Consider the following 26,108-nt stretch of genomic DNA (forward strand, 5'->3'; position numbering starts at 1 on the left):
CTAAACGTAAGCCCTTGTCTTTTTTTGCCCTAGAAATTTCGTACTGACAAAACCCTGAGGATGCAGCGTAGTGTAAGAAATTGCCCTTTTTGTGAGCAGCGACTGCAGCTCTTTGTCTAAAAAAAAGCTCTCTGTCTGGGAAAAATGTAGAGGAAGAGGGGGGAGCTCTGATGTGGGGTCAAATAAAACTCCAATCTGAATCCCTGAATCGTTTGTAATACCCAGGGATCTTGAGTAATCAACTCCCACTGACGTTGAAACCCCTGAATCCTTCCCCCAACCAATGCCTTGGAAGCCGGAATCACACTTACTTGCATAAGAGGAATTGGCGGTGGTAGCGCCTCCTTGATATCTGCCTCTTTGGGGGGATCCGTGCCCTCCCCTGTTACGGGAAGGATAAAAGGAGGACGATCCAGAGAGGAAACCTCTGCCTCTTTGGTAGCTTCTGGAAGCCTGATAAGTGCCACGGCTAGGCGCTCGGTCCCTGCACTCATTTTCCGCCAGCCTTTTAATGGCGGTGAAACCACCATGAAATCGCTGGCAGAGAACAAAGTTGTAAGGACCACTGGGGCGGCCAGACCGCTGGGACGACTAATCCTGGTGGTCTGATCGTGGTACAACTGCTGCGGTCATAATATGGCGCACGGACCGCCGCATTGGGGGCGGTCCGACCGCCACCGCGAACCTGGCGGTCATGAGACCTCCAGGTTTGTAATGAGGGCCTATATGTTAAGAGTGATTGCTCAGGAGAAACACAAGAGCATATAAAATGTAATGCAGTGATTGGGGTTGTTAATGCTAACAAGACTTTATTAGTTCCCAAAGTAACCTTTCTTTGCAATCTCAGAATAACAATTGATTCAATAACGACAAAACACAGAACTCTCTCAGAACTGCATTAACCACCAGTTATCTTACGCTACTAGAATTCCCTCAAAATTGCTAGGCACACAAAGACCTCTGCAGCAGTGTCTTATTCCTGTAGGATATTTTAAAATGTGGTACCTTTTTGGCCAATTAAGCAAGCTAGAACAGACTTATTTCCACATATGTCATTGCTGGCAATTTCTTTGCAGCCACGTTTTTAAAATAAATGTATGAGTTGACTGTCAAACTCTGCTTTTCAAGCTCCGCCCCTCATAACTCCCCTTTCTTTCCTCTGCAACACCTTAACCCAATTTATGGATTCCAAGAGTACACTTTTATAAATTCAAGGATTGTGGGAGAGGGTTGACTTGCTGAAATCTGTGATATGAACATACTCCAGTTTAAGAACTCCCTCATTCTTTTTTGATAGTTTTTTTCTGCCACTGACCAAATTCAAAATGGTAGTGATATCTTTAGGCAGCTAAAAGGGACAAGTAACTGGAAGGCACTGATTTGGTTCTCAATGTAAGGATTACCCTTGACATTCTTGGGTATTCCAACAGCCCTACCACGTTTTTTTAACGTTTACCATTTTATCTTCCTCAGTGCTTTAACATGAACTTTGTTCCGTCTTCCAATTCATATGTGGAGAACAGGGTACTGGAGTCACAATTATGGGGTGTCAAAGCCCAGACCAGAAATGTAAGCTTGTAGTTTGGAGGCCTATAATGCAATAATTTGGATCCTGTCTACACAAGCAAGCAACTCTGAACAAAAGGAAGAAAGGTTGCCACTCAGCTTTTAAATGACACAGGAAAAATTTGACAAAATGTTTAGTCTTTTGGTATTTTTACCAGTTGCACTAGAATACCAATGAAAACTCGGGCTAGAGTGACATCACAAGCCAGCTGCGTATTTGGGAAAATGTCCTATGGCAAATGCTACTGTGTGAAAATAGTCAATGCACATATACCTGTGAAGACATTGTATTGTTACAGATGTAACTGTAGAGTTGACACATGAATAAAGTTGTAAAATTCACTGACCCCTCTTTCATAAATTATAAAAAATGTCAAGAAAATTGGTTTGTATTAAATCTGCCTTTTCTACATGGTCACCCAGATTTTCTGCCATTTCCGGGACCCCATTTTTGCTGGTTTTGTTGGATGTGCTACATAATGAAACTTTGTATTTGGCCTATTTGAATTCCCCATAAGTACACTGTAAATCAATGGTCTTCAAACTATTCAATGCCTCGCCCACAGAAGAGGAAAGAAATCACTGGGGCGCCCCTCAACATTTTTCACAATTATTTTAACAAACTGGCAGTGTTTAAATAGGTCAAGACTTATTCAAACATTGAGTTAAGTTCTTTTACTGATTTAAAATTGCAGTCAAATACATGATGTCAAACATATTATTCTGGTCAGGGAGGCTCTACTAACGTGTAAAAGTGTCCACAATGTGATATTAGAATTGGGGGTGAGGGGTTTGAAGAATACTTGAAGTCCTCTCCCTTTGACACCTCCCAGCCAGGTTATAAATGACAAAAGATGTTAGTGATGGCCCATTACAGAACCGCTTACTGCTGTTCACTAAAGCAAAGCACTACTGTCAGTATAATGCTTCTTTTGGCCAGAGCCTGGCACCCCCCTGGCATCACTTGAGGCCTCCCAGTTTGAAGAGCCCTGCTGTAAATGGTGCCTAAGAGGCACCTATGGCATGAACAGCTATATTTCAATATGTGGGTTACAGAGTATATTTATACACTAACATGTGTGACAAAAAGTATATTTTGGACTGCAGTGGCAGGGGAACATGCCTTTACCATGTAGGAAAAGCCTATTTTTATAGATTCATAAGTCACTTATAAAGTGTGCCTTGTAAGCCCTAAGACCAGGGTGCTGATATAAAGAAAGAGGACACACCTCATATTGGGTTTAGTGTGCCTTCACAGGGAAGTAAAATCCAAAAGCTGAGCAAAATGTGCTCAATTTTGTCCCAAGTTAAAAAAGCTAGAAAACATTAAAGTATTAGCATTACTAGCAGCCATTTTAAAAATAACCAGAATTGTTTACCAAATTATTGTTTCTATAAGTCAATATTGAAAAACTCCTATGGTATTAAAAGTCTTCCAGAGAAATATTCAGAGATCAACAGGAGGGGATTTCTATCGGGATGTGAATAGCAATATCAGCAAGTCTGTTGTGGCCCAAGCATTTGCTAATTTTGCCCAGCCTAGTGCATCATTGTTTGTCTCTGGGCATAAGACAATGCCTAAAAATAAGATTATGTTTTTGCATACATGCAATGAGAGAATGAGCCACACTGCTAAGTCAGAGCATGCTAGGATGTTCATCTGCACTGAAAGCAGCTGAGCACCAGTCCTGTTTAACCTCCCTATGACCAGATTGTTAATAGGGAAGATTTCTGGTATTGGCAATAGCAATAAAATGTTGTCTTTGGAGCATACAGCTGTCTCACTTGTCCTTGATCAAGACAATCTTACATCCAAAGTCACCTGGTTTCTTCGAAGATAAATTCACTGTTTGTACAGTTATTAAGAAATGTGGATGCTGCATGGACCATTATCCCCATCTTCATAGGATTTCATCTTGTGAGTATTGAAAACCAAAGCACATTTCTCCTTATGCATCCACTTTATGTGCACATAATAAAATCAAGGCTGGCTTCAATTATTATGTCTATTGATTCTTTTATCTAGGATGCTCTATTTATTTTTCTATTGGAAAATAAATGGGATAACATTTCAGAGGTGATTGCTCTGATTATACTATTTGCTTTTTTTCTGTAAAAAGGCATAAACATTTATATTTGTCTCTGTAGGCATCCTTAGCCTTTGCTTGATTTGCAATGCCTTTATTTTTCTGAGTACTTTAAAAAAAATATGACTACGTGGCTTCCTTTTAATGAGTGTGTGTTCCCAGTATGCCGTCTTAGTGAAGTGTAACATATATAGTGATGGTCCGAAGAAAAACACCAAGTAAATGCATTAATTAGGTTTACAGAATAATTTAATTGCTTTCATGACCAGACGGCAGCTTCCAGTAGCTGAAAGGAGCAATTGAAAAATAGCATACTCCTCTCTGTGGTATCTCTAACCAGTTTTTTTGTGTTATTGCAACATTAGGGGCATATTTATGAGCACCTTGCACCACCATTGCATCACTTTTTGTGACTCAATAGCGGCCAAACCTTCAACTCATATTATTGTCGTAGGACTCTTGTTGTTCAAACGAGACTGCTGGTTTCGGGGCGACAGCACCACCACTTGTGGGTGACTGAGGCCCAACCCTTCCAGCTTGCTAGTAGTACCTCACTCATCCCAAGAAGGAAAGGTGACTTGTGGCAGCTATCGCATGACTCTAGTGACCTCTCAGGGAAGTTGCAGTGAACAGATCTCACTCGTTGGCAAAAGGGATGCAGGGTGGTTTTCAATATATTTATTGAAAAAGACTGCATTTTACAATTGTTAGAAATGGGGTCTCTGGTTGGCAGTCAGTTTGCATTCTGTCCAAGCAGGAACCCTCTAGTCAGGGCAGTGCAGATTCACACTTAAGATAACCCCTGCTCACCCCCTTGGTAGCTTGGCACAAGCAGTCAAGCTTATCTCAAAGGCAATGTGTCAGGTATTTGTACCAAAACACACAGTAACATAGTGAAACACTACAAAATGGACACCATAAAAGTTTAGAAAAATAGGCAATATTTATCTAAATCAAACAAGACCAAAACAACAAAGATCCAACATGCACAAGTAAAGTTATGAATTTTTAAAGAAAAAAGAGTCTTACTCCATGGAAAACAATGGAAACATTGTTACACAAAGTACCTGGTTTGCATAAAAAATAAAGCCGCCTGGGCAAGCATGTGTCGAAAGTCAGCGATGCGTCGTTTTCTCACTTGCAAGTGAGGATGTGTGTTGTTTTCTGGACGGCTACCTCAGGTACATTGATTTTAACATCCAGCGATGATGCGTAAGAAATCCGGCTGCACGGTGATGAAAAACCACGCTGTGTGGGGGTTGTGTCGTTTTCAGCAGCCGCAAGCGGGTGTTGCGTCATTTCACCAGCCACGATGCAGGTGATGCATCGATTTCCCAGCCACGATGCAGGTGGTGTGTTGATTTCAGCCGTGAGGTGGGTGGCGTGTCGTTTTTACAGCCACGTTGCAGGTGGTGCATTGAAATTTTCCCCACGTGGATTTCAGTCCTTGTTCTACCAGCTTCAACTTTCAAGGGCCCAGGGACTGTATAGGGCACCACTTGGCAGGAGTCTCAGCAGAGAGTCCAGGTGCTGGCAGAGGAAGTCTTTGATGGCCCTGAGACTTCAGAACAGGAGGCAAGCTCAGTCCAAGCCCTTGGAGATTCTTTACAAGCAGGAATACACCACAAAGTCCAGTCTTTGTCCCCTTCCTCAGGCAGAAGCAGCTACTGCAGGATAGCCCAACAAAGCACAGGCAGGGGCAGCACTTCTCCTCAGCTCTTCTCTTTGGCAGAGGTTCTTCTTGGTTCTAAAGGTAAATCTGAAAATATGGGGTTTGGGGTCTACTACTTATACCCCTTTCTGCCTTTAAAGTAGGCAAACTTCAAAGGAAAGTCTCTGTTGTTCACAAGATCCTGCCTTGCCCAGACCTGGCCCCAGATACATACCAGGAGGTTGGAGGCTGCATTGTGTAAGGACAGGCACAGCTCATACAGGTGTAAGTGGCTACCCCCACTCCACTCTAGCCCAGGATGTGCAGGCTGCATCCCAGCTCCCTTTGTGTCACTGTCTAGTGGAGATTCACAAACAGCCCAACTGTCAGTCTGACCCAGACAGGGAATACACAAGCAGCAGAGTCACAGAATGGTTTAACCAAGAAAATGCCCACTTTTTAAAAGTGGCATTTTCAAACAGACAATTTAAAAACCAACTTTACCAAAATTGTGAGTTCAGAGACCCAAACTCCAGATCTCTATCTGCTCCTAAAGGAAAACTGCACTTAAAAGTTATTTAAAGGCAGCTCCCATGTTAACCTATGAGATAGATAGGCCTTGCAAAGTGGAAAACTGAATTTGGCAGTATTTCACTGTTAGGACATGTAAAACACATCAGTACATGTCCCACATTTAACAAACACTGCATCCTGCCCATGGACCTACCTAGGGCCTCACTTAGGGGTGCCTTACATGTATAAAAAGGGAAGGGTTTGGCCTGCCAAGTTGGTACGCTTGCCAGGTTGAACTGTCCGGTTAAAACTGCACACACAGACACTGCAGTGGCAGGTCTGAGCCATGTTTACAGGGCTACTTATGTGCGTTGCACAATCAGTGCTGCAGGACCACTAGTAGTAGTAGCATTTGATGTACAGGCCCTTAGAACCTCTAGTGCACTTTACTTGGGACTTACTAGGAAATCAAATATACCAATCATGGAAAAGCCAATTCCAAATACAATTTACACAGGGAACACTTGCACTTTAGCACTGGTCAGCAGTGGTAAAATGCCCAGAGTACCACAAACAGCACAAACAGAGTCCAGCACACAGTCAAAACATAGGAAGCAGAGGCAAAAAAGACAGTGGAGACCACTCCAAGGATGCCAGGTCTAACACATGTCCCCCCTAGCTGAAAGTGGGGAGAACTACCGAACCTCATGGGAGTTCTCATCAGGTGGAAGAATCTGGACAGAGCATCAGCATTGATGCGTTCTGTAGGGAGATGGACCACCTCAACAGTTTTGGGTTCTGACTCCTCATCTGCATTAACCATCTGAGAGCCCTGTGGTCTGTCTGAACCCGGAAGTGAGTACCAAACAAGTTGGGTCTTAGCTTCTTCAGTGCCCAGACCACAGCAAAAGCTTCACCCTCAATTGCACTCCACCTACGCTTCCGGGGAAGTAACCTCCTACTAATAAAGGCTACAGGCTGGTCTAGGCCCTCTTCATTTAGCTGTGACAACGCTGCTCCTACACCATGCTCTGAAGCATCAGTCTGCACAACAAATTCTTGAGAGCAATCAGGTGCCTTTAGCATGGGTGTCGTGCACATGGTTGCATTCAGGGTATCAAAAGCTGTCTGGCAAGCCTCAGTCCAGATCTTTTTCTTGGGTTGCTTCTTGGAGGTTAACTCAGTCAAGGGAGCAACAATAGTGCTATTCCCCTTGACAAACCTATAGTAACATGTGAGACCTAAAAAGGCTCTCACCTCAGTCTGGATCTTGGGAGGCTCCCAAGCCAGAATGGTGTCAAACTTTGGCTGCAGGGGTGCCACCTGGCCACTCCCCACCGGGTGTCCAAGGTACACCACAGAACCTACCCTATTTGGCATTTGCTTGCCTTAATAGTGAGGCCTGCCTTCTGAAGGGCCTTTAACACTTTAAAGAGGTACTGCAAGTGTTCCTCCCAAGTGGAGCTGAACACCGCAATGACATCCAGGTAGGCTGCACTAAAATCCGCCTATCCAGCCAACACCTGGTTAAAGGTGGCAGGGGCATTTTTCATCCCAAAGGGTATCACCTTAAACTGGTAGTGTCCATCTGGGGTAGAAAATGAAGACCTCTTCTTAGTCCCCTCAGTCAGAACAATCTGCCAAATTTCAGAGGTCAAATCAAAAGTATTTAGATATTTGGCAGCCCCTAACCGATCAATGAGCTCATCAGCCCGGGGGATGGGGTGCGCATCAGTCTTCGTGACCGCATTGAGTCCTCGGTAATCCACACAGAACCGGAGTTCTGGAGTAGCACCAGGAGCAGAAGCATTTGGGACCAAGACCACAGGACTGGTCCAAGGGCTACTGGAAAACTCAATAACCCTAAGAGCTAATATTTTGGATACCTCATCCTTAATGCTGGCTCTAACCTTGTCAGTCACCCTGTAAACTTTATGTTTTACCAGTGGACTGCCCCCAGTGTCCACATCAAATGCGTGACCCCTGGGATCAAGGAAAAGAGAGAAACAAACTGTCCCAACACTTGGTGACAGTCCCTCTGTTGTTCTAGAGTCAGTGAGGGGGAGAGGTTCACCCTCTCCACTGAACCATTTTTTAATTTGGCAGACAAGAGGTCAGAAAGAGTCTCACTCTCCTCCTCGACCCCTTCATCTGTCTTCTCAAAGTGAGGCTTGAGGCGGTTCACACGCAGGACGCTCAAAGGGTTCCTAGGAGTCCGCAAGTTCACCAGATAGGTGAAATCACTTTTGTACTCCACCACCTCAAAAGGCCAAGTTCACTTATCCTGGAGAGCGCGAGGCTCTACTGGGGCCATCACCCACACTTTTTGTCCAGGATGAAACTCAACCAGAGTGGCATTCTGGTCATACCACCTCCTCATATCTTCCTGGCTCGCTTCCAGGTTCTCTTGAGCGAGCTTCCTGAAGCAGGCAGTCTGGTTTCTGAAAGCCAGCATGTAACTGAATTCATCCTGGGGGGGCTTACCGGAGGCTTTCTCCAAGCCTTCCCTAACCAGACTCTAAGGTCCCCTGACAGGGTTGCCAAACAGCAACTCAAAAGGGCTAATTCCGAGACCCTTTTGTGGCACCTCCCTATAGGCGAACAGAAGGCATGGCAAGAGGATGTTCCACTTACACCACAAGGGCTATGACAGGCCCATAATCATGGCCTTCAAGGTGAGGTTGAATCTCTCAACCAGACCGTTTCCTTGGGGATGGGAAGGAGTGATAAACTTGTAGGTTACCCCACACTACCCCACACTCCTTCCACAGAGACTTCATATATATAGATATGAAGTTGGTACCCCTATCAGATACCACCTCCTTGAGGAACCCCATGTGGGTAAAAACCTCCATCAATACACGCCCCACCACAGGAGCAGTGATTGATCTCAAAGGAATGGCTTCCAGGTACTGGGTGGCATGGGCCACCAAAACCAGGATAAACCTGTTGCCCATGGCTGTTTTGGGATCCAGAGGCCCCACAATGTCAATATCAACCCTTTGTAAGGGGGTGGTGACAACAGGAAAAGGTTGGAGGGGAGCATTACACCGCCCCACCCCACTCTTGCCACTTGCCTGACAAGTTTGACAAGACCTACACTGCACATCAGAATGCCTGAGCATTTGGGGCCCATAAAAGTGGGTGACAAGCCTCTCAAAGGTCTTGTCCTGCCCCAAATGTCCAGCTAAAGGCACATCACGGGCCAAACCCAGTAGGAAGGCTCTGAAGCACTGGGGTACCACTATCCCATGGGCTGTATATAGGAGGCCATACTCCCAATAAATCACATGGGAACCAGACTCTTTGCCAGACATGTGGTCTGCAGCCTGCTGCTGCAAACCCTCCAGAGTAGGGCATGTCTTCTGTGCTTCACAAAATGCTTCCCTGGTTGTAGGAGGCTGGCCTGTTTTGTTGTGGGTACCTATGGTACTTACACCTTATACCAGGTCTAGTTATCCCTTATTAGTGAAATGTAAGCATTGTCTAGAAGCCAGGCTCTCTAGAGGTAGCAGTAGCTGACCGGTCAAGGATGATCTAGGAGACATGCAAAACTCATGCAACATCACTGTAGTCACACAGTGCTCACAAACATGAAAGAAAATACTCAGTGTTACAAAAATAAAGGTACTTTATTTTGGTGACACAAATACCAAAAATACCATAGAGACTATACTCCCATAGGAGGTAATTAATACACAAATTGTTAGACATGGCTCTTTTTGCATGGTCATCCCCAAACGTTTTGCCTCCTTCCTCCTATTTTTCCTGACCTGTTTTTGTTGGCTTTAGGACTCTGAGCACTTTACCACTGCTAACCAGTGCTAAAGTGGATATGCTCTCTGTGTAAATTGTACTGTTGATTGGTTTATCCATGATTGGCATATTTGATTTACTAGTAAGTCTCTAGTAAAGTGCACTAGAGGTGCCCAGGGCCTGTAAATCAAATGCTACTAGTGGACCTGCAGCACTGGTTGTGCCACCCACATAAGTAGCCCTGTAATCATGTCTCAGACCTGCCACTGCAGTGTCTATGTGTGCAGGTTTAAACTGTAAATTCGACTTGGCAAGTGTACCCACTTGCCAGGCCTAACCCTTCCCTTTTCCTACATATAAGACACCCCTAGGGTAGGCCCTAGATAGCCCCATGGGCAGGGTGCAGTGTATGGTTAAGGTAGGACATATACTCATGTGTTTTATAATTCCTGACAGTGAAATACTGCCAAATTTGTTTTTCACTGTTGCAAGGCCTATCTCTCTCATAGGTTAACCTGGGCGCTGCCTTTAAACATGATTAAAGCATAGATTCCCTTTGGGAGCAGATAGACATGTGGAGTTTGGGACCACTGAACTCACAATTAAAAAATACATCTTTTAGTAAAGTTGGTTTTAAGATTGTGTGTTTGAAATTGACACTTTTAGAAAGTGGGCATTTTCTTGCTTGAACCATTTTTGTGATTCCCTGTCTGGGGTAGTTTGACAGTTGGGCTGTTTGCACCTCTCTCCAGACTGTGATGCAAATGGGTCTAGGGTGTAGCCTGCGTATTCTGATGAGCCATCTGTGCTAGAAGGGAGGGGAGGAGTGGTCACTCTCACCTGAAAGGGCTGTGCCTACCCTCACACAATGCAGTCTCCAACCCCCTGGTATGTGTCTGAGGCCTTGCTTGGGCAAGGCAAGATTTAACAAACAAGTGAGACTTTCCTTTGAAGTAAGCCTACTTCAAAGGCCAAAATGGGTATAAGAAGAGCATCCAAAACCACATACTTTAGACACTTCTTGGGGTAGACACTCTACCTCACAGACACTTCTGGACAAGAAACCTGCTGGTGAAGAATCCCTGAACCAGACCTGCCGAGAGGAACTGCCTGGCTGCTCAAAGGACTCATCTGGACTGCTTTTCTGAGAGGGACTGCTGCCTTCCTGTTGCCCTGCTGCCTTGCTGCTCTCTGGCTGTGCTGAGAAGTGCTCTCCAAGGGCTTGGATAGAGCTTGCCTCCTGTTCCCTGAAGTCTCAGGACCAAAAAGACTTCACTCCTGCAACTGGACTCCCTGTGCAGTGAAAATTTGACGCACAGTCTGCTAAAAACAACCCACAGCCTGCATCGCGGAGAGAAATTCACTGCACGCTGAACCGGAACGAGGCAGCCGACTTCGCAATGAGAAGATCGATGCAGCATCAGCGTAGCGAACGGAACTTCGACGCACGGCCCATTGGATCGACGCACAGCCAACCCGGAACGACGCAGCCTGACTTCCAGAGAGGAATCGACGCATCGTCTGCTGTGCGGGAGAAGTTTCCACGCAATGCCCACTAGATCGACGCAGCGCTTGTGACTTCGCTCTGCAAGCCCAGGATTCCACGCATTACCCGAAGAGGAACCAAGACTGCTCACCGGAAATCAACGCAAAGTCTTCCCCTGTGTGGAAAATAATGCTGCAAGTCGGTGTGCGAAGGGGCAAAACCAACGCACACCTCCCCGTTTTCCACGCATCGCCTCCTCTGCGGTCCCTTGCGCAGATTTCGAACGCAAACCAGGTACTTTGTGCTTGCAAGAGACCTTTATTGTTTTTAAGAGACATTTACTTGTTTTTTCAAAGACTTAAGACACTTTATATCACTTTTACAGTGATATCTCAACATGTACTTATTGCATTTTAATTGTTTTGACCTGCATCTTATCAGATAAATATTATATATTTTTCTAAACACTGTGTGGTGTATTTTTGTGGTGCTCAGTGCCAAGCTACCAGAGGGTGGGCACAGGATAGTTTGGATTGTGTGTGACTTACCCTGACTAGAGTGAGGGTCCTTGCTTGGAAAAGGGGTAACCTGACTGCCAACCAAAGACCCCATTTCCAACACAAATTATATACACTAGTATGCAGAGATAAGCATAAAAACAGTTAGAAAACTGTGCAATTAGTGAAAATCACAATAGTTAGAAATGGGCCTGGGGGAACACATACCATGCACTAAGAAAGTGGAATGTGAATGGCGGTTTCCCACCTAGGCAAGTGTAGTGTGTAGAGGGGCGCTGGGAGTACTAGAAAACACCAAAGGTAAGTGCTAGAACCCACCCCACTGCCCAGGAAAGCAGGAGTAAAGCACAGTAACTTTCCCAGAACACACATAAATATGAGAAAGAAGATTATGCAAGAACCAGAAGAGACTGCAAGACACCAGCAGTGGATTCCTGGACCTGAAGCCCTATGGAAGAAGGGGACCAAGTTCAACAAGAATAGAAGAGTCCAGAGAGAACAGGAGCCCCTGCTAACCCGGATGAAGGTGCAAAAGAAGAACCAACAGTGAAGAAGAACAGTCAGTACTGCTCCCAAGAAGACGGATTCAGGTTCCTGGTTGGTGCAAGTGATGTCCCACGCTGGATGGAGGATTGCAGTCTGGTTTGCATCGCTGGAGTCCACCAACAAGCCATGACACACGCACTTCTTGTGGTTGGCAGAAAATGGCACTGCCTGGGACCAGGAAGGACCAGGTGGACTCTACCCAGGAGGGAGAGTCAGAGGGGGCACTCAGCAACTCAGACAGCCCACAGAAGACCAGGCAGCACGCACAGGTGTCCCACGGCACGGGGACAAAGGAAGTGCAAAATGAGGCCCACGCAGCACTAAGACAAAGGCTCCCACGCCGCTGGAGAAACACTCAGGAAGATGTGTATCACAGGATAGAGTGCTGGGGGCAGGAGATGCAAGGTGCACGAAGATCTTAGTGGAAAGATGCCAACAAGCCTTGGTAACTCCAAAACACACGGTGCACAGTGGAACTGTTTTGCGTGGGGAGAAAAGCTCTTACCTCCACCCAGTTTGGACAGTAGGACGTCAGGACCGTCGGGACCACTTCAGTCCACTAGCCGTGGTGCAGGATCCATGCAGCTCAGCAGGAGAGAGGATCCACGCAGCCAGTCGTCGTTGCAAGAGGTATCTGCTGAAGCAGGGGAGTGACTCCTTCCCCCCAAGGGAGATTCCTTCGTCCTTCTGGTGCAGGCTGAAGACAGGCTGTCCTCTGAGAATGCACAACCATGAAACAGTTGCAGTTGCTGGCAGGAGCTGAAGGTACAATGTTTAAGAAGTCGTCTTTGCTTCTTTGTTGCAGTTTGTAGAGTACCTGGAGGGTCCAGATGCATTTTCTTTGGTGAGAAGGTGAAGTAGAGGATGCCGAGGATTCCAACTGGAGTCTTGCAATCCGAATCTAAAAGAAACACTTAAAGGAAAGACCCTAAATAGCCCTGAAAGGGAGATTGGTCAGCTAAACAGGTAAGCACCTATCAGGGGACGGCTCTGACGTCACCTGCTGGCACTGGCCACTCAGATGTTCCCAGAGTTCCCTGCCAACTTGGAATCCAAGATGGCAAAAACCAGGGACCCTCTGGAGGAGCTCTGAGCAGCACCCATGGGGTGGTGATGGACAGGGGAGTGGTCACTTCCCTTTCCTTAGTCCAGTTTTGCGCCAGAGCAAGGACTGGGGGTCCCTGAACCGGTGTAGATTGGATTATGTAAGGAGGACACCAAATGTGCCCTTCAAAGCATTTCCAGTTGCTTGGGGAGGCTACCCCTCCCAAGCCTGTAACACCTATTTCCAAAGGGAGAGGATGTAACACCCCTCTCCCAAAGGAAATCCTTTGTTCTGCCTTCCTGGGCTCGAGTTTTGCAAGCAACAGGAGGGGAGAAACCTGTCTGAGAGGTGGCAGCAGCTGGGGCTGCCTGGAAAACCTGAGAAGGCTGGAATGGCAATGCTGGGGGTCCTCTAAGAAGCCGCCAGAGTGCATGGAATCATACAACCAATGCTTGCAAAAACCTTGGGGTTTGATTCCAACATGTTTGATACCAAACATGTCTATGTTCGGAGTTACCATTATGTAGCTGGACATAGGTAATGACATATGTCCAGTACACTCGTAAAATGGCATCCCTGCACTCATGAAGTCTGGGAAAATGGTCCTGGAGGTCCTGGGGGAGCCTCTGCTAGTGCATGGGCACCCTCACACACAGGTACTCTGCACCCTGCCCTCAGGGCTGGAGGGCCTGCTATAGGGGTGACTTATAAGTGACCTGGTGCAGTGTAAATGCCAGTGAAAGGGTGCATGCACCTTTTCACGCAGGCTGCAATAGCAGCCCTGTAGAAGACTTTGCATGGGCTCCCTATAGGTGGAAAAAGATACGCTGCAGCTCATAGTGAGCCCCTGGAACCCCAATGCCCTCTGTACCTATGTACCATATACTAGGGACATATAAGGGGGCACTAGTATGCCAATTGTGGGTGAAATACTGGGTTACCATTATGCAACAACCAAATTTAGAGGTGAGAGAGAATAATCACTGGGGTCCTGGTTAGCATGATCCCAGTGAACACAATCAAGCACACTGTCATCAGGCAGAAAATGTGGGAAACCATGGCAAAAAGAGGGTACTTTCCTACAGTGATGGGTCCTCCTTCCTGCTGCCACTGAGTCAGCTCGGGTACCTCCCACAGTCCACCCACCTGTTCCCCTGTAGGCTCCCTGGTGTCCTCCTCAGGTTCAGCCTCCTTCCGGACCGTGGGAACTTCTGGGTTGGGTTTCCCGCACCCCTTGCCCTTCCTCCTTCTGGCAGGCACCTGGGCCCCTCTTTCAGGCTCCAGGGCCTCCTCATCACCCTGACGGGCTGCCATTGACCAGGTGGACATGCACACCCACCCTGGCAAACCCAACATCTCCAAGTGAGACCTGCGTTCCACCTCCTTTAAAGGAGAATCCTCTAGGTCATTGCCAAGCAGGCAATCTACAGGCATAGTTGGACTCCCAGCTACTCTCAAGGCACCTGAGACGCCCCCCCATTCAAAGGAAACCTGCGCCACTCTGCACAGGCAGTCTCACTTGTCTACCGCAACTACTTGGTGAAGTGCGTGGGGATCTACCTGCTCCTCAGACACCAGGTGACTTCTTACTGTAATAACACTGGCTCCTGTGTCTCTCAGAGCCTCCATCCTCTGTCCATTGATGGTCACTCATTGCCTGTACTTTTTTGTGTTCTTAGGCACAAGGGTCCCCAGGACCATCTCACTGTCCCCTAGTGAGACAAGGGTCATCTCAGTTAACTCCCACTCACCTGGAACCAACTCCTCCCTTAGTGGTACAGTGGCCAAACCCTACGACTGAGCACCAATGAGTGCCGGTGTCCATTTGGGACATTTGGGATCCCCCTCACATGACCTATCTGGTCACACTAATAACATTTGTGGGGGCCCTTCTCTGCAGGTTTGCCTGTAGAGACCCATGGCTTCTTTTCAACTGGCGGCTGGGAATCTTTACCCTGGGAACTAGGTTGGGGCCCTTTAGAGAACACCCCCTATTTACCTTTAGCCCCCCACTTCTTCTGATGGGGACCCTGCCCACCCTTGGCATGGTCTCCCCCATACCTCTTCTGGACCCTTGTGCTTTCCCACATGTCCACTTCCTAAGCAAGCTTTCTGGGGTCAGTCAGCTTGCTGTAAATTAGATGCTGGCGCAGCTCTGGAAATCAAAGACTGTACAAGTGCTCTCAAGCAATTAAGTTGTACATCCCCTCATATGTTGTCACCTTACTGCCCTTCACCCAATCATCCAGTGACTTACTAAACAAGTCGACACATTCGAGCCAAGTTTGGGATTCTTTCTTTTTGTAGGACCTAAACTTGTCCTTGAACTGCTCAGGGGTGAGACCATATCTTGTGAGTAGTGTGTCCTTCATAATAGAGTAGGTGAGTCCCTGAGGATCCCCTAAGGATGTCAGAGTGTCCCTCTCCTTTACCTCAAAGTGCATCTACAGACCTGCCCCCACAATGTGCTTCAGGGACCATGTTCACGTGGAGAGCAGACTCATACCCCTTGAACCACAGATAGATGCCATCCTCCCTCTTGTAATCCTTCACCAGATCTTTAGGAATGTGTAACCTCCTCTCAGGCTGCACTGAGGTACTGCTGCCACCATCTCTACTAGAGTGCGTACTCTGATCCAATTCCCTTAAGCTGAGCAGGCGAAACAGGCCTGACATGGGCATGTGCCTAAGTGTTAAACTGTGTGCATGCTCTGGTGGGGGCAGTGCCAAACATGATCTCATGTTGGTCTCGTACTGTTCCTTGTCAACCTTAGGTCAGGAGCATGATGAGAAATGTTGTGCATAGTATTAATAGCAACAGTCTCACAGAATAGCAGCTGATTTGGAAAAGTAAAAACATTCCCACTGGAAAGCAAGCTATTCTAAAATGAATAAATTAAAATAGAGTGTATTATCTGGGTAAGAGGGCACAGGCCGCAGGCCTAAGCTAAGCTACAATAGATATGACCGAGCAAGGTACTAAAATGAACCCACCACACTATGAGGCTACTCAAAGCCACTTTGTGTGGCTTTGAATGGCCACATAGATATAGGGGCATATTTATGAGCCCCATGTGCCACTGTTGAGTCATTTTTTTTGACGCAACGGCAGTGCAAACCTTGAATTCATATCGAGGAGGCCCCTCAAAGCCACTTTGCATGGCGTTAAATGGCCTCATACATATGGAGTAAGGCAAGGCAATGCAAATCAGTACATTACCTTTCTCTGCTCACCGAGGTGTCCATGGTTGTTGTGGTGGGTGTTCCCATACAACACGCTAGTATTTTCACACACACCCAGATTTACAATATCTTGTAAATCAGGTGATGCACCAAAACCTTACGCCTCCCTAGGGGAGGCACAACGAGGAGAAATATGTTTATTTCTCTTAAGGTTCCTATACAAAAATAATCCTGCCTACAATGCAGACGCCCTTGCACCATGGTGCAAGGGTGCTTGCATAGGCGTTAGGCAGTCAAAACGGCACCAGCATAGTGGGAAAGGACAGGAATGAACCATACTGCATAGACACAGTGCATTCCTGCCCTTTTCCTTTGATGCAGGGCAGTGCAGCAAGGTGACTCGCTGTGCTGCCCTGTGTCGAAAGCCCATGAATCTGGACCTTAATTTAAAGCAAGGGGTGGACGACCTTGGTCGACAAAGCTAGGTCCTACGACAGATTTTCAGGACATCTATAGAGGATACACTTACATACAATGAGTCTTAATGGGAATCACATTCGTTATCATTGGTTAGCCAGAAAATGTGACCTGGATCAATATTGTCCACCCCATGGTACGCAGCATCAGTGCTGGATCCAGAAGCAGTGTCCATGCAGTATCACTGTACTGGCCTAGGAAGCAACGACATACGAGTGGAGTGGAGCTGTGTTCATGAAGCTTTGCACTGGCGCCAAACCAAGCCAGTACAAAATTCTAATGACGTTAACAATATTCAATCATTTTATACTGCATTAAATTTCTCTAGATTATGCATTACGCAGTTTCACAAGTTTTTTTTGGCAGTGGAGAATCTGGTTCACATAGAAAATGTCTTGTGAAGAGATATTTTCTGCTCGTACTACTGTGCTGCATGTATATCATAAGGCCTTTATACCTGAGATGTGGTCCTGTATTAAAAAAGCTACACAAGACACGAGCAAATCTCCTTTCCCTCAGAAAGCATAATTTTGAGTAACTTCACAAAACTGTAATAGAGTTTTTTAACAAATTACTAAGGGGCTTATTTATACTTTTTGCTGCGAAACTGCGCAAATGCAGTTTTGTAGAAAAAAGTATAGCGCCGGCTTGCGTCATTCCAAAGCGCCAGACAGATGCCAAATCTATGGAATCCCGCAAGCCGGTGCTCAGGGTGGGCTAGCGTCAGAAAAAATGCTGTTAGCCGGTGGGGGTGGCGATATGGGGGAAGGGGGTTTTGCCTCGAACAATTACGCTAGTCTGGTTAGAAGCGAAAAAAAATGCCTCTAACCAGCCTAGCGTCATTTCCTGACGCAAAACCATCCATACCACATGACTCCTATCTTATAAAAGACCGGAGTCATGCCCACCACACCAATGGCCAGCACAGGGGACCAGGGTCCTCTGTGCATGGCCATTGCGTCCAGTGCCATGCAGGAGGCCCATATCATGGCATCCAATGGCACTTTTTAAAAATACTTACCTATACTTACTCTACTTACCTGGGATGGGGTCCCCCATTCTCTGGTGTCCCTCTGGTGTGGTTGGCGGTGTTCCTGAGGTTAGGGGTGGGCACCTGTGGGCCCATCCCATGGTGTTTCGCCATGGAAATTGGTCCACAGGTCCCCTAATGCCTGGTCTGACCCAGGTTATAAATAATGGTGCGAAGCAAGCTTTGCACCATTATTGAGCCCCTTCTCCTACCTGTTCGTCATTTTAGCATAGGGGGATAATTATGGGGCTATGGGGCTAGCACCATTTTTTAGATGGGAATGCCTACCTTGGATCTCATTAACGCAAGGTAGGTTCACTCTGGTACGAGCTCCAATATTTCGACAGTAGACGTGTCTAGCGTCAAAATATAAATATGGAGTTAAGTTTGTGCCAAAGTTGCGTAAAACAAATTACGCAAATTCGGCGCAAACATAGTACAAATATGCCCCTAAATGTTTTACATTACAAGAACAGAAGCCCGTCAAATTATTATTATTTTTTGGGGCTAAATTAGGTGTTGGGGTCCTGTCTCTACTTTCCACCGTGTGGAAGAGTCAGAAGAAATTAATCTTTAAATATTTTCATTTAACATTTGTTTTCAGATAGCAACAGGATTCTCTCTTGCCCATATAAAAATATGACACATCTACAAACACGCTTATTAAGAGCCGGGTGGTAAACGATGAGAATAGTGGTAATAAAACAAAACAGACATAGTGCAAAAAAGTCAGAATTCAGGAGATATAACTTGAAATGTCCTTCGTCCTCAACGTGAGATCCCGGCTACTTCAGCAGCAGAAAAAAAGCTGTATTTTAGAAGAACTTTATGAATCGGACCCTGACTTCACTGGGGACCCCTTCCTCCTTCAAGAAGAAACTGCTGCCCCCACCCTTTTCCTGTAACTCCAATGTAGTTCCCACCAACCAGAGACAGCTGTTGTAAGATGTCGAATTGTTCCATTACCATCACTGACCCATGCATCTGTGACGTCATCGTTGTAACAGTATGGTGCACAAAAAGCACATAAGGCAAAGACTACAAATAATTAGTAAACAGCTACACTTGTTATTATCGTTTTACTCCATCACAGACCTGTCAATAAATCCACACACTTCCCAGATCCGTGCGCACAAAAATGCCCAGCGGCAAGCCGGCTACAGTAGACAACTTTCCGGCCCTCAAGGTGATGCTTCAGTGGCTGACAGTAAATGAGGAGAGGGCAGAAGATGTAACCAGGCAACGGATAGTCACCGCCGTGGCAGGGATACAATACAAACGTGTAGATGAGCCTGGTCCAGCACTCAGCACATAGTCGGCCACGCCTCCTGTATCCCACTAATGGTTATTTCTGCTTTTTCTATTTAAAGGGATCAGCCCAGTTCTCAGGCATACAATTAATAATGCCCTGCATGTAAAACTCGGAAATTTGATCCTGTATGACTAATACGATGTCTGGAGAGAATTCTTTGACCTTCATGAGTTTCAGGATCATGGCCATTTTCAGAAGTACTCAATTGTGCCAAATGTACCAATGTGTGAAGTTCTACTAGGTGTCACTTTTCACAAAACTAATGCAAATCAGTATTGCTTCAAGGCCCTATCATCTGCCAGTATGTCAGATAATAGCAGTAAGGACTATATAAATTTACTAGTCAACAGCTCACCCTCACAGAGCCCATCACCATGGCAATGATGCACAACAGATCACACTCTGACAACATTTGAGCCCCTGGAACACATGACAATGTGAAATGTATGGAAGAATTGGGCGAGGTGGGTACACCTCCCCAACACCTTTGGTTCACCAACACTATGTACCATCTCCATATGTACCCAGCAGATCATATGCAATCATAACATTTTAACACCATATTGGAAATATGACACATATGGCGTGGATGACGCAATGTGATCTTAGCATGAGATGATTATTACGCAAATCTCCACTTTTTGTACATGACTGACTATACATTTCTGCTGTGAGTGAGAGATTTCCTAAAACATCCAACACATGGCCATGGATGCACTTAGAACAGCCATCACCAGGACCTAAGAGAACCGAGGAACATATTTTTGGCTCTTTGAAGAGTGCTCTCAGAGGAGCCTTGCACTACTCTTTACAAGATGTGTGTCACATTGTGCAGCTCAGCTGCATCATCCACAGTGTTGCCATAAAGGTCTGGGTATCAGAGGATGACATGGACCTTCTACGGATGAAGGTGATGATGGCATGCATCCCAAAGGAAGGAGGGCAGTGATGAAGACGTTTGAAACAATGTCAAGTACAACTTTCATTAGTAACTGGTGCAGCCAAAGATGTGTGCTGGACAAAGGAAAAACACACACAGGGGTGCGCATGGAGTCACTTGAGAAACTCTCTCTCTCTCTTTCTCTAATTTTCGAGGAGGGTTTGCTTTCCAATTCTAATTGTCCACCACCTGTCATGAGTGTCACTTTCTTTGAACCCCTGTGTCATGAAAATGCCAAAGCCTTCCTCATCTGCTCGCTGAGAGCCTCTTCTTTCTGGTCTTGGTTTCTTACTCCATGGCTAGCAGGGCATGTGGCTGGTGCTGCTGCAATACCTGCAGTCTTACTTTGTTCACAACTGGCTAGTATTAGTTGCACTTCAAAGTTCCCTCTTGCTCACAACTCTTCCCACCATGACATCGGAGGTAGGACTAATTGTGCATCTGCTCTGCAAGTGCCCCGTCCCACATCGGCACCAGTGCTACGTTAGTGTGATATAGTAAGCCTTCACTTAAGGAGACTCACCTGTAATGGAGAGGTGGGCATGAGCAGGTGCATCCTTTTATGCATGTTACAATAATCAGGGTACTTTTATGGTATGCCTTATGTGTCCTGTGTGAAAGGAAACGGATGGTGTAATGACATGATGTTTCTGTATGGGCTCATTGACAATACTGTAGAATGTTGTGTGTGGATGCTGGGAGAATGTGAAGATACATGGAATGCTGGCATCTCTGTGCTGGGGGAGTCTGAGAGGTTGGTGAGATTTGAAGGGAGAATGGAGCCCTAACAGGGCTTATCAGGCTGTGGCTGCAACCTAAGGCTTTGACATACAATAAATAACTTACCTCCTATGTGAATAGCAGCAGAGCCCTTATGTGAAGACCCCGCACTACAACTCCAGCATTTTGGTGATGCGATGTTTAAAGAGCCAGTTCGCAATGGCCGCAGTTGGGAGCTGGTCCTGGCAGAGGAGTAGACATGTCTGGAGATGAAGGCAGGTGTAAGATAATCACGCAGGTATCTTCTAAAAATAAGTTGAGTACACGAAGAGGAAGAAGAATGCGTATATTTTATTACAGGTCCACGGCAGGCAGATGCACGTACACACCGGACGAAGACCTCAGTGCCAATGCCGAGCCCGGTATCTTAAAGCTCTAGAACACTAGAAGATTCCGATTGCCTAACGATAAACGAACTATGACTTAACAAAAATAAACACAGTGTAATTGAAACATAATAATATAAATAACGAATAACAAAAGTAAAGCATATGCATATATACTACATAAGGCTCTGTCCTCTGACCATGGAGGAGTATTCTGTGCCAGCAAGTGGTGACAGTACTGGTTGTTGGGCAGGAGGAGCCCATTGAGAAGGTGGGCAAGAAATGATTTTTAGCTGAACAGAATGAATACTGAGTTAGTGTTCAGTGGACAACGAGCAGCTGATAAGGACCAGGAGCAAAGGAAGTGCTAGATCACTGTCAGCAGTGTCTTCATCCTCAAGCAACCTCCACAGAGGCAAGAAAGTGAGAAAGAAATGTGAACCTGTTTACAGAAGCAGCACTTAAGCAGTGCTGTAATCTACAAACAACTCCTACACATACTCCAGAACATCCACAACACCGCCACACAACTCATACTCGACCTCCCACGCTGCACCCACATCATCCCACACCTCTGGAAGATTGAATGACTCCGACTCACCACGGCAGAGCAAGCACATTTGACATTTGCTGCTGGTTTTTAAAGTGTGGTAGTACAGTGCATGCTGAAGCTGCAGGCGCGAGCAACATGCTTCTCATCATCTGCACAGAGGAGCATATTTATGGAAAAAGTGGCACATCATTCATGAGGCACCACTTTTCTAGCACCCCTTTGCGTCACCCTAATGACACCATGTGTGTGCCGTATTTATAATACGGCGCACTGGGCAGTTGTGTCCACATCAGCATCATAATTTATGCCAGTAATGTGGCGATTTGCTATGGCGCTAATGCAGCAAAGCACAGGGAGGCCCGTTGTTTTCAGTGGGAGCGTCATCTTAATACCTGCCTTAGTAGGCGTTAATAATGATGCTAAAAATGGCGCACTGAAATCTAGTACATTTCATTGCGCTATTTTTCTGGGCCTCCCTACGTGGGAACGCCCCCCCCTTGCATACATCATGCCTGGCGCAGGTATAATGTGGCGCAAGAGTTTACAAAGTGGTGCAATGCTTGATTTGCACCACTATGTAAATATGGCACATCGGAAATGTCACCTTAATGCCACATTTGTGTAAAAAAAAAAAATATGCAAATGTGTTGCAAGGAGGCGCTAGGGGCATCATACATTTTCTCCATACTGTGCAAGGGCTTCTTCTCAGAGCACATGTCCATGTAGAACTCAGAGAAGCTGTCTGGAGCTTGTGTTGGAATTGCAGTGAGATAAGGGGCGATGCCTAAGAACAATAATTCTTACTCACTGTTCTGATGACTGTTAACAGCAAGGGAAAATGGACTTTCATTATTTTGGTCATATGCAGCGAGGCAAGCAAAAACAAAAGGCGGACATGTTGCTTCACTTCCCACTTTCAGGAATAAAAATGGTCCTGATGTTACATATTACAAAACTGTCTATTTCTTCTGTTTGCAATCTATGAAAAATATTTTGAGTACATAACTTATTTATTTTAATTGTATTTTAGAGAAAATGCATTGAGAGTGTTGAAATGGTTTTATTTCCCTGATTACTAAATAGAGTTGTTGCAGCCACTAAGGTTAGCAGTCTTTTCTGTTATGACTGGCTGTAACCTGTGGTGTGAGAGTATTTTGCAAATGACTGGACGTACATAGCTGTGTGTACGATTCACAAAAGGCTCTATTGTTATGGAATGAGTGAAGAGTACTCTTTTGCAACAGGCTGAAAGAAGTAGCCAATTAAAATGTTGTAGTTGGAGGGCAAGGTCCTCATACAATGCAGTTAGGAGGCAACAGATGAGGCAGAGGAGGTATATGTACAAAGCATTTTTGAGGTTGGAAACGGCCTGACTCACAGACTTGGGCCATTTGCAACCACAAAAAAGCTTTCTTCACTTTACAAAAGGCAAATTGCTATTTGATTACTTGTTACCAAATCGCAATTTACATTTGCTAACAACACAGTTTTGGTATTTGGGAGGAGCGTCCCTTCCGAATACTGAATTGGAATGGTATGTATTAATGTTTAGCTATCCAGTCACAAAACATTAATCTCTAACCAACTTCAAACTTGTAGAACCCATTTGCAAATGGGAAGGGTCCTCTTGGGATCTCTTCCCCTTTGAGAATTTTAAGCTAAATATTTTTAAAAGGAGGCAGTGGTCCTGCGGACCTCGGCCTACTCTTAAATATGAAACTTAAACTTTTATTTGAAAGCAATCACAGACATAGTGGTGTGCTGACACCAGCAGGCCACCATCACTGTGATGGCTGCAATTCCTACTGGCTTGTAAATTGCGACCTATCACAATATTATTCATGACGTAGGTCATTTTGCGACCCACAAGGAATCGCTATTTTAAAATAAACTATTTTATATATTAGGAATAGTGATTTACTAATGCCAATTCGAAGATCATCATAATTAGGAATCATCATTTCTACTGTTAGTACATCTGGGTTAGATGTACAATGTCATTTTGCAGTTGCAAATGGCATGGTTCATAGAATTGGGCAGTTTCCCAATTCAAAAATCCTTTTAATGTATCGAACCCAATTTACGATTCTGTAATACATTACAGGATGGCAAATTGGGTTTGCGACCCCATAACATAGAGCATGTTTAGGCCGTCCCTTCCAATTACTAAATCATAGTGGTATGTGGTAATGTTTTGCGGCCAAAGTGCGGTCGCAAAACATTTATATGTTGCCATCAACTTAAAGTTGGTGGTAACCCATTCACTAATGGAATGAGGTCCCCTTTGAACCCAATCACCTTTCAGAATGTTTAAAAAATGAAACATTTAATTTTTTAGTTTTATAACTATCCTGTTTTCATTTAAAGAAAAAGGGCTGTATTTAAAAAACAAAATGATTGCTTTATTTAAAACCAATCACCGACATGGTGGTCTGCTGACCCCAGCAGACCACCATCCTTCTGGTGGCAGCGAATCCTAGTGGTATACAAATTGTGACCTACCTCATTAGTATTCATGAGGTAGTTCTATTTGCAATCCACTAGGAATCTCTAATTTAGAAATCAGGACTAGATTTCATCTTAATACATTAGTAATAATGATTACCAAAAAAGCGATTCACAAAAATGATTTGGTAATTGCCATTACTGATGTTCATACATCTAGCCCTAGATCTTGAATGCACTCAGGGGCATATTTATGATCCCCTTGTGCTGCCATTGCGTCACTTTTTGTGACGCAACGGTGGTGCAAACCTTGAATTCATATCTATGAGGCGACACAAAGCCACTTTGCGTGGCTTTGAATGACTTCATAGATATGGAGTAAGGCAAGACAGCGTAAATCACTGCAGTTCCTTACTCTGCAAAAGGGAGGCATTCTGTGGGCATTGTGGTGGATGTTCCCATGCAACACCCATGGATTTTGATGCATTCCCAGATTAGTCCATAGAGAGAGGAAAAAGCCTCTGAGGATTGTTTACGGTCTGAAGTTGCCCCTTTCTGCACAAAACAATCCAGCCTACAATGAAGACACCCTTGCACCATGGTGCAAAGATACTTGCGTTGGCACCAAGCGGTCAAAACGGCCCAGTTCAGTGGGAAAGGACAGGAATGCGCCATATTGAATAGATACAGTGCATTCCTGCCCTCTCCCTTTGATTCAGGGCAGTGCAGCAAAGTGACTTAGAGCGCTGCCCTGTGCCAAAATCTCATAAATATTGGCCTCAATATCCACCATGGCCCAAGTAGCCCAGGAAAATCGTGACCCTATCCTATGTTCGGCATTGCATCATAAGGGTGTCTCTGTATGCAAGTAGAGATCAACCTTTAACATTCTGTGCTACAACTGAGTTTAGTGGAGTGCATTAGAGGGTTATTTGCCCCATGCAAACCAATGATTTCCTATATTTCTTACAGATTATAGATGTTTGTCTCTTAGCAGCTATGTATAAGTGAGGACCCCCTTGTAAAATACTTGAGCTCAGTGTGCAAGCCTATATAAAAGGTAATAAGAGCTCATGTGGGGTAACTATAGATCCCCTCCCCCCTTCATCTTGGCAAGGCATATATCTGACATTTTGAGACTTGGGCTCTCATTACGAGTTTGGTGAGCAGCGGAGACCGCACCAAACTCGTACTGCTATCTGACCACCAGTGCAACCAGAACAGCACCGGCCCTATTACAAGTTTCCCACTGGGCCGGCGGGCAGAAACAGCATTTCCGCCTGCCAGCCCAGCAGAAAACGTGGCCTTAAAATTGACGCCGGCTTGTAATCGAGCCGGTGGCAATGTGGCGGTGCGGCGGGTGCAGCAGCACCTGCCGTGCTTTCCACTGCCCGTAATTCCGGCAGTGGAAAGCACAACGGGCCTGTCCATGGGGACCCCAGCATTGCCCATGCCAAGTGTATGGGCAGTGCAGGGGCCCCCAGGGGGCCACCAACACCTCCATTCTGCCAGCCTTTCCATGGCAGTCCAACTGCCCTGAAAGGGCTGGCGGATTAGGGAGTTGTAATCCCTAGGTCGGCTCCACCCTGGCGGATTACAACCACCGACACCGCCAGGCTGTCGCAACTTGGTGGTGTTGGGGGGTTGGACCATGGTGGCTCCATCACAGTCGTAATGTGGTGGTCGGACCGCCACGACCGCTGCCGTTCAACCGCCACCAGGCCCAGGTATCCCTTATTAGTGTAGAGGGGTGTCTAGCAGCTTAGGCTGATAGAAAAGGTAGCTTAGCAGAGCAGCTTAGGCTGAACTAGGAGACGAGTGAAGCTCCTACAGTACCACTAGTGTCATGTGCACAATATCATAAGAAAACACAATGCACAGATATACTAAAAAT

The sequence above is a fragment of the Pleurodeles waltl genome, chromosome 7 (genome assembly GCF_031143425.1).
Source record: "Pleurodeles waltl isolate 20211129_DDA chromosome 7, aPleWal1.hap1.20221129, whole genome shotgun sequence".
NCBI lineage: Eukaryota > Metazoa > Chordata > Amphibia > Caudata > Salamandridae > Pleurodeles > Pleurodeles waltl.